Source organism: Callithrix jacchus, chromosome 16 (genome assembly GCF_049354715.1).
Source record: "Callithrix jacchus isolate 240 chromosome 16, calJac240_pri, whole genome shotgun sequence".
Classification (NCBI taxonomy): domain Eukaryota; kingdom Metazoa; phylum Chordata; class Mammalia; order Primates; family Cebidae; genus Callithrix; species Callithrix jacchus.
In genome coordinates, this window is record NC_133517.1 from 71,850,235 (window position 1) to 71,859,774 (window position 9,540).

Below are 9,540 nucleotides of genomic sequence, written 5' to 3' on the forward strand. Positions count from 1 at the left end.
TGCTTTAGAAGAGATATCCATGAACTGGGCACTAATCCTGCCCTGGAGGAGCTTAGATTCCAGAAATGAGTCATTAATCCAATTCGTATATAAATGGGTGGTGTCCTACACAGAGCAAAGACAACAGGTCTGGAGTCCAAGGACAAAGCTGTTCCTTCTAACTGTGGAGATCAAGGTAGTGCCCAAGGGCAGGATCCAAGTCTACCTGCTCAACAAAGGAGCCCCAGGTCTCACTATAGCCCTGGGCACGTAAGAAGTGCCTTGTAAATACATATAGATTAAATCACTGAAGACGTGGAAAAGAAGATGGCCTGGGAAGAATCCAGACATGCAGAAATGGGCAGAGGGAGGACATTCTAGTCAAGGAATTCCATAAAGAGTCATTTCCAGGGAGATCCAGAATGACATTTAACTTAATGAATCCAAACCCATCCCAGGGAAATCCGAATTAATTGGCCTACCACCCCCTTATCCCCATAGACCTGTATTGGCAAAGAAAAACTGAACACGGAAAATAGAAGTCCAGATGTTGAAACTTGGATCCCAGTCCTGGGTCTTTCCCAAACAATCCCAGTAACCTTGAGCAAGTTATTCCCCTCAGCCCTCAAAAGAAGGATTTGGACAAGATCATCTCTAAATTTATTTTCAAGTTTATAGGCCCCTTTTTGCATGAGACCCTTCTTCTTGCCCTCTCTCTCTTTCAGCTACCCAAGGACAGCCCATTCTGAATTGCTATTAGCATTTTGTTTGGCCCATAAATATGAAACAAAGAGCTGGCTGGATACAAGGCATTCTGGTTACGATTGCTATGAAATAAATTAGCCCAACATTTAACGATGTAAAACAAGCAACTACCATTCTATTTTGCTTATGAATTTGTGGGTCAATAATTCAGAAAGGGTCTGATGGGCAGCCCTTGCTTGGGAGCCTCTCACCAGTCAGAGCTGGTATCTGAAGGCTCAGTTGGGCTGGACATCTCTATTTGCTCGGTCACATGAAACCTCAGTCCAAGATGGCTGGCAGCTGAGGCTGGCTCTGGCTAGGTGCCCAGATGTGCATCTCCACCACAGTAGTCTTGGGGTCCACACAAATTAACTGGCTTCCTCCAGAGTGAGTGGCCAAGAGAACCAAGCCGAAGCTCCATGGACTTCTATGACCCACACTAGGGATCATGGAGCAAAACCTCTGTTGTATTCTATTGCTCACAAGAGAGTCACTAAGGCCACCTCAGATGCAAGGGGAGGAGACACAGATCTCACCTGTCCATGGCAGAAGTGTCAATGAATTTGCCAGACTTGTCTTAAGACTGCCACACCAGGCCTCAGTAGAATATGAGAGAGCCATCTGTGGTCTTGGCCTTCCCTGCCTGCCCCCCTCTCCACCTCAGTGCCCTCATGCCATCCTGAGATACAATGGCCCCAGATCTTATCCTATTAGTACCGACTTCTCCTCTTCAATCAAACCTTGCCTGCCCCATGCCCTACTCTGTAAAGATCCCAGTCTATGCAAGATCCGCAGGGATCTTAATAGAACACAGAACACCTGAACCTTGTTTAATAGGCTCGTCTCTGGAAGACCTGTCACTGAGTGACCCAAATAAGGCAATCACAGACACTGTGGCAGGTAAGGAGACGCGACACATTTTTTGAATTCTGCTGTTTCTGATGTCCATTGACCTTGACTTTGGAGTATACAATCAAATAAAAGATCCATCAGATCGACGGGGCTACACATGGGGAAATATATCTGAGACATCTAGTTCCTAATTTCTTTCTAATCCTGCACATGGTTTTAACACATGGTTGTCGGGCAGAATGCCCATCCAGATATGAGCTGAGCCAAACTGAGACAGCACTATTTCCATCAGCGATACTCTGAACTAGCATCTATTGTATCTCCACCTCCTACCCAATATTGGGCCAGTAACTCAGATGGCTAAGCCAAGTCCAAAGAAACTAGTTAGGAATGGGTGGATGATACTTACTGGATACATCGTAATGGGTAACGTGGAATAGAATGGCATGCACTGGAAGGGAATGTGCTCCACGTTCACTCCTCAGGGTCTGGGTAATTGCTTCCCTTTCTGGAATGTTCTACCTCACATCTCTATATGGTGGTTCCTTCACTTCATTCAAGTCTCTGCTTAAATATCACCTTCCCTGATGACCCATCACTCTCACATCCCCTTCCCTGATTCATTTTTCTGATCTCTACCTATGAATATTCCTTTTTATTTTTATTTTTGGCTTATTTTCTGTCTTTCCCACATATGAACATAAGTTTTGGCCAGGCACAGTGGCTCACACCTGTAATCCCAGCATTTTGGGAGGCTGAGGTGGGTGGATCACTTGAGGCCAGGAGTTTGAGCTCAGCCTGGCCAACATGATGAAACACTGTCTCTACTAAAAATATAAAAAGTAGCCAGGCATGGTGGCACGTGCCTTTAGTCCCAGCTAGTTAGAAGGCTGAAGCGGGAGAACTGCTTGAACCCAGGAGATGGAGGTTGTGGTGAGCCAAGATCATGCCAATGTACTCCAGCCTGGGTGACAAAGCAAGATTCCACATAAATTTTAAAAAAAACACACACACACATAAGTTTCATGAACGACAAGTCTTTGTCTTTTCCTGTTTACTGCTGTATCTGCCCTTCCTAGACCAGTTTCTGGTATACAGTAGGCCTTCAATAAATACTTTTTGAATGGCTGAATCATTCAATGAAAGGGAAAAGATAGAATGGAATCAGCTGGGTTGGGGTGCGATGGAGAGCCACAGGTAGTTCAAGATAAAAGGAAGGAAAAAAAACCTCAATTCAGAGAAGAAAACTGGAACCATCTGGGGAGCTTTTATACCACACAATGCTCAGGTCTACCCATAGACATCCGGATTCAATTGGCCTGGGGTGGAGCCTGAGCACCATTATTTTTAAAAGCTTTCTCTGTGATTCATATTTGCAGCCAGGAGTGAGAAGCACTCTATTACCACATTCTGGTTATAGAAATAGGTTAACTTCAAGCTCAGCTGTAAGGCTTATGCATAGAAGAGATACCAGCCAGAACCCAGAACCTCAACAGCATGTCTGTAAGAAAGCAGGTTCACCCACAGCAGCAGCCACGGAAACTCTCTTGAAGTCTTTGCCACTGCCCAGCAGAGCGTGTTGTTCTGAACAGTGCCTCTGTGGAAACTCTCATTTCTCAGCTTCAGTACCTGATTCAGCCATGGGTCCAAGCTCTCTGCTGGGGTATCTTCAGTGCCCTCTCTGCACGCTATGAATTGGGCAATCCTCAAGGTCATTCCATCTTTGCAGAGAGATGAATAGGACGCCCTGGAACTTCCATGTTCTCCAAGACAGATTGTCCCCCTTGTCTTTCTCCTGCTGTCCAGCTCATGGCAAAATCTCCCTCTGCTTTGGCTCAAACTAAGCAAAATAATGAAGGAGACCCCAAGTCTGACTTCCATGGTGACTTCAAGTTTTCCTCTCTCCAGTGCCCCATGAGGCCCCCCAGCTTTTATCCAAATCTACTTCAGCTCTCTAGAAAAAATAATGACAATGATTCATGATGATGATGATGATGGCAACTACCCTTTCCTGGGCTCTAGCCATAATAAATCTACCATACCTTGCTATGATGCTTACTTCACATAGCAATAGCTAGCCCTTACCAAGCATGCATTATACACACCAGGCACTCTTCCTTTCATTTTGCATCTCTTAGCTTATTAATCAACTCTATGAGGAAGGCACTATTATATTCTCGCCATTTAAAGAGGAGGAAACTGGGGCACAGAATGGTTCAGCTACCTGCCCAAGAACACACAGCTAATCATTAACAGACCGAGGCCCAGGCCCCTGGCTGCAGAGTTGGGGGTTCTTTGCATTATGTTGGCTGCCTCAGGTAATCCTCATGTGTTTAAATATTGTTTCCTGATTTGACAAATGAGAAAACTGAGGCTCGGCTATATCCTAGGACTTGTTCCAAGCTGTGGTATTGGTTTGGGGCCTCAAATCCAATATTGTCCAATTCTAAAGCCTGACGGCTCCCAACCACCCTTCCACTCCCCCACTCACTCCTCACACCTCTGAGCTTGGGGAAGCAAGAGGGGCCTCCCCTACCACAGCAGGTATAGTTTGAGCCTTCTCCTCATGGTCAGGAATTTCTCATATGGGCAACTCAGAGAAGGAGCAGCCTCTGGATTTCTGGATTCAGACCCTGTGTGCCACCATTTGAAAGCAGTTACACTAGGCTGCACCCACCCTCACTTTCTCCCTGGACCCCAGCAAGTGCAAGGGACTGCCCCAGATGGATGGAGTGTCAGGAGGTTCCGGGTGCCAGGCTCGGGTGGGTGAGGGAGGACCTTTGAGTCCCTGCAGCCCCCGCTGCCAGGCCCAGGCAACCGCACCCCAATACTTTGGAAATGTGTAATTCACACCCTCATCCTCCTCCCACAGACCTGGGGTTCAGGCTCTGCTGATTCATTTTGAGAAGCTCCACTTTCCACGGCAACATGAGGAAGGGCTGTCCCTCGCCAGAGCCATGTGTGTTTGCTATGATTCATCAGATGTCTGCAATCTCCTCAAAAATAGCCCTTACGCAATCCAGGAGCCGCTGGGAGCCTCGCCGCGCAGGGGCTTCCCCTCTGAGTCACCCTCTGGGCCTCGGTCCATTTCCACGCAGCCACGAGAACACAGAGGGACAGGAACATGCCCGAAAGAGGAACTTAGGGAATTAGCAAACGGGGTGAAGGCAGCCCCTCGGTGTTGGCAACTGCGATGAGGCAAGATCGCAGCTGTGAGGATCCTGTAGAAGTGAAATGTGCACCATAAACAAAACTCCCAGGGCCCAGGGTCGCCCCTGCCTCTTGCCCTCTGGCTGTGGGGGTCTGTAGAAAGGAAGAAGGGGACAGGGCTGATTTGCTCTTTCTGCACATTTGGGGGTCTGGTGTGGGACAGGCTGCAGGCTGACGCAGCTAGAACCCTAGGCAAGAGGCAGAGACAGACAGATGGAGGGGATAGAGACGCTCCCAGCTGATGCCACCCCTGCTGCCCTGAAGACCTTCCCGCTCCTCCAATGTTTCACTTCCAGCTGCTCAGAATCAACTAGGGGAGCTTGGAATACACACAGCGCTCAGGCCCCCGTTCCACAGATTCTGATTCAACTCACTGGAGTGAGGTCTGGACGTGGCATTTTTGAAAGCAGATACTGCAGGAATAAGAACTACTAGTCCAGCCTCTCACTTGCCTACGAAGAAACTAGACCCAGAGAGGGAAAGGGATGTACCCAAGGTCACACAGCAGCTAGTGACAAAGATTAGACTTGAACTAACTTTACATTAGCCTGCAAAGCCCTGCATGGTCCGACCTCCCCATCACCTCTCATGGTCCGACCTCCCCATCACCTCTCATGGTCCGACCTCCCATCACCTCTCATGGTCCGACCTCCCCATCACCTCTCATGGTCCGACCTCCCATCACCTCTCACGGTCCGACCTCCCATCACCTCTCATGGTCTGACCTGCCCATCACCTCTCCAGACTCTCCAACTTGGAGCCTCTTCTCTCAATCTCCCTTTCTCTCTCTCCCTCTTTCTCTCCCTCTCTTTCTCTTACACTCTCTCCCTCTACTATCTCCCTCTCTCCTTCACTCTCTCTCCCTCTGTCTCTTTCCCTCTCTGTCTCCCTCTCATTCTCCTTCCCTCTTTCCTCTCTCTTCCCCTGCGTCTCTCTCCCTCTCCCTCACCTTCCTGCACCACTCTAGCAGCCTTGCTCAAACACACTGAGCACTCTCCCCACTCAGGGCTTTGCACTATCACCTCTGCCTGTATCCTAACAGCCTCCAGATTCACCTCTCCCATCACTCCAGGCTCCATCCCAGTGTCAGCTCCTCACACCACCTTCCTTGGCCACTCTTCCAAGTCAGCAGCTCTCCCGTCACTCTGCAGTCCCTCGCCTGGCTTTCTTTTCTTTCCTGGCACTGCCTGACCTTATATCTTTATTTGTTTACTGCCTTGTCCCCCATGGGATGTGAGTCCCAGCAGGGTCAGGCTCTGTCTCTGGCTGCATTCCAGCACTAGCTCAGTGCCTGGCACATGGCCTCTGCTCAGGACACATTTGTGAGATGCATGGATGGCACCCTGTGGTGTTCACAGCAGTCCCCATGCCCCTGCCCCACACCCTGCCAGCCCAGTGCACCTCATCCCCAGGATCACACATTTCTCTTCACGGACCAGCTCGTGAACGCCACAAAACAAGCCCAGAACCCTTTCTCAGCACCAACAGTATCTCTAAGACACACCCAAGAAGAACCAAGGACTGCTTCCTAAGCAGCATATAGGGGTAACCAGAGCCAGAAACTTGTCCCAGCCCAGGAGCCTTTGGGTGAGTCTCTTCTAATAATGCTACCACTGACCCAAATGTGTTCAGACTCCCATGGGGGCCTGGCCTTCACAATCAACTGGCCCCGACCTCTTTAACTTGCAGCCACCATTTGTTTTCGAGCAGCCGTAGCTCATGTATATACAGCTGTTTATCCATCAGAAAATGGTCCCACAGTAAACCCAGGAGCCAGGTGTTACCACCCTTCATTCTACAGATGAAGCTCCTGGGGCCTCGAAAAGTTGCCTCACTGGCCCCAGATCACACAGCTAAGGATGGGACCAACATCACCCCTGAAGCCAAGTCTTGGCCAAGTCTAGCCCTTAACTCTGGCCTCCAGCCCAGCTGTCACTGCAATATGGAATGTGACTGGTCACCCAAGCTTGATACCAAGCTTTGCTCTGGATTGCATCTGGCCACTGGCAGCAATCAACCTCCTCCTCCAGCAAGATGGAAGGTTGCTGTGTTTGAAGAGATACAACAGGTCAGACCTCAGCTTCTGAAAGACAGTCCAGAAGAGGAAATGGTGATGCCACAGGCAATCCCATCTATTTCAGCTTTTGCTCCCCAAAAGCAGAGCCTGAGACAAGGACCAGGATTCAAGCCATTTATTTGGGAGTTGACCCACAAAAGCAGGAGTGAGACTTGGGGACGGTGAGTTGGGGAAGAGGAAAATCAATGCAAGTGTGCACTTTTTTTTTTTTTTTTTGAGATGGAGTCTCACTCTGTTGCCCAGGCTGGAGTGCAGAGGTACAATCTTGGCTCACTGCAACCTCCACCTCCAAGGTTCAATTCTCCTGCCTCAGCCTCTCAAATAGCTGGGATTACAGGTACGCACCACCTCACCCAGATAATTTTTGTATTTTTAGTAGAGACAGGGTTTCAATATATCGGCCAGGCTGGTCTCAAACTCCTGACCTTAAGTGATCCTCCTGCCTCAGCCTCCTAAAGTGCTGGGATTACAGGCCTGCACCACCATGCCTGGCCCTAATTGTGCACTTTTGAAGTCACCCTTGTAGGCACAGAAATAGATTCTCTAGGAACCTCTGAGTTCCCCGCTATGCTTGCAGTAGGCTGAGTGAGTTCCCGAAGCCCAGCCTGAGGCAGAAAATCAGAGTCACGCATCTCCAGCACCTGAGGTGGGAGGCTGTGAGTAGATAACTGAACTCATAAGGAACCATCCGCCCACCTCAGATGCAGCTGAAAACCAGAGACAGGCAGAGGAGACATGCTGCAGAGCTTCAAACGCATCGCCTCCAGCAGCAGCATTGGAATAAAGACTGTCCATGGTCTCCCCTGGTGACAACTTGAAAAGTAGTCCAAGCGTGTTTGCTTTAAAATAAAAGCTGATCACACACCCGTGCAGTTATGACCATCAAAGAGTCACGATTATATGTGTCAACAATTTCTCAGCAACTTCCCGTGACTAATAGCCGGAGCAAGGGGCCTTCCACCAGCCCACAGTTGCCCAGAGGGCTCCTGAGTCCCCTTTCTGTGGTCTCCAGCCCCTCACTCTAAAGCTCTCTCAGGTACCCGGCCTTCCTCGGTGAACCAAGGCTCCATCTCCATCAGGCCTCTCTTCCCACAAGTTCTTCCCCAAGCCCTCACTGCTCAGGCTCTGTGATTGGGAAAGCTTGAAAGGTGTGAGCCACCACACCTGGCCGTAAGTCAAAGCCTTTCACCTAGACTCCTGGGGAAGTGTCGGGCCAAGGCCTTCCACAAGGTAGAGGCATCTGGTCCTATAGGCTTTCGTGCATAGATCCAAGACTAGCCACATAATTTGTAGAGCCCAGTGCAAAAAAAAAAAAAAAAAAAAAAAAACAAGGCCCCTTGTTCAAAAATCATTAGGAGTTTCAAGATGATGGCAGCAGAACCAATGAAACCAAGTGGGTGGTCCTTCTGAGTGTGGGACCCTGTGCGGTCACATGAGTCACATGCCCATGAAACTGACCTTTACAGACCCCAGCTGTCTCAAAGAAATTCCAGAGAGGCAGGGTGGGCTACTTCAAAAGCAACAGCTTTCAAGCCGAATGATCTTGATCAAAATCCTGACTTTTTCTCTCACATGCTCTGCAACTCAGATAGAAATGACTTCGCTCTGGGCTTCAGTTTCCTGCTCTGTAGAGTGGGGATGAGATGGCAAACTGCGTGTAAAGCAGGTGGTACATGAAAAGCTCTCGGCAAATGCGAGCTCACTGCTGTCCCTCCCCGCCTCCCTCCTCCCTATCAATTTCTTCTCTTTCAGGCTCAAACCAGGACACACACCACCACTACAGTCACCACCGTCTTGGCCAAGGTCTTAGCCACAAAGTCATAGCTAGAGACATTTGCAGGGGACAGTGTCCCAGCAATGCCACCTAGGGTTGGTGTCCAGTGTGGAAGGGGCCTTGGACCCCAAGTACTCATTTGTCTCTACCCCTACCCAAGGCCAGGCTTTGTCAGACTGGAACCATCGAGCCTGGGTGCACCTTTCCCGCTCCAGAGAAAGGCCGGAGATTCCCAGGGTTGCAGTTTTTTTTACCCTCCATTCTCAGGCAGGAAGGAGAACAAAGGCACAGCAGGCTTGCATTGGGCTGCCACTGACTCATCATGGCACCATGGGCAGGTCACAAATGGTGACGCTGGGCCTCAGCTTTCCCATCTCTAAAATGGGGCTAATGATGCCTGCCAGTGGTCCCGGCGACAGGATGTTGGGAGAGCATTCATTACAGCTGCTGCTGCTGCTGTCATTGTGCTTTAGCTAATAATATGCTGCCCTGCTGAGGCCCCAGAGGGCCCTGGGAGCTTTGGGAAAACATTCTCCTCCATCTTCAAAGCATCCCTAGAAGTAGGTGGGAGGCAAGTTTCAGGTTTTGCGGAGGGAGAAAAGGTAGCCCAAGAGGCAAGCACCTGTGAGGCAGAGAGGGCTGGGGATGCGTGCCTGAGAAAGGTGATGGAAGGTATTTAACCTTAGGTGCAGGCACAGCCGAGTTCAGATCTTTCCTCCGCTGGGAATAAGTCGGATGACCTCGGGTGAGCCAGCCTATCCAAGCTCCATCCTAAAGTGGGAAGAGTGATGCCTGCTTCTCAGAGTCATGGTGAAGGTCAAATGAAAGCACCTGCGTGCAGTTGTTAGCGCCTAGTAGGTGCTCAGAAAACATGTCCCCTGATTGTCCTGTTCCTCCCTAAGGA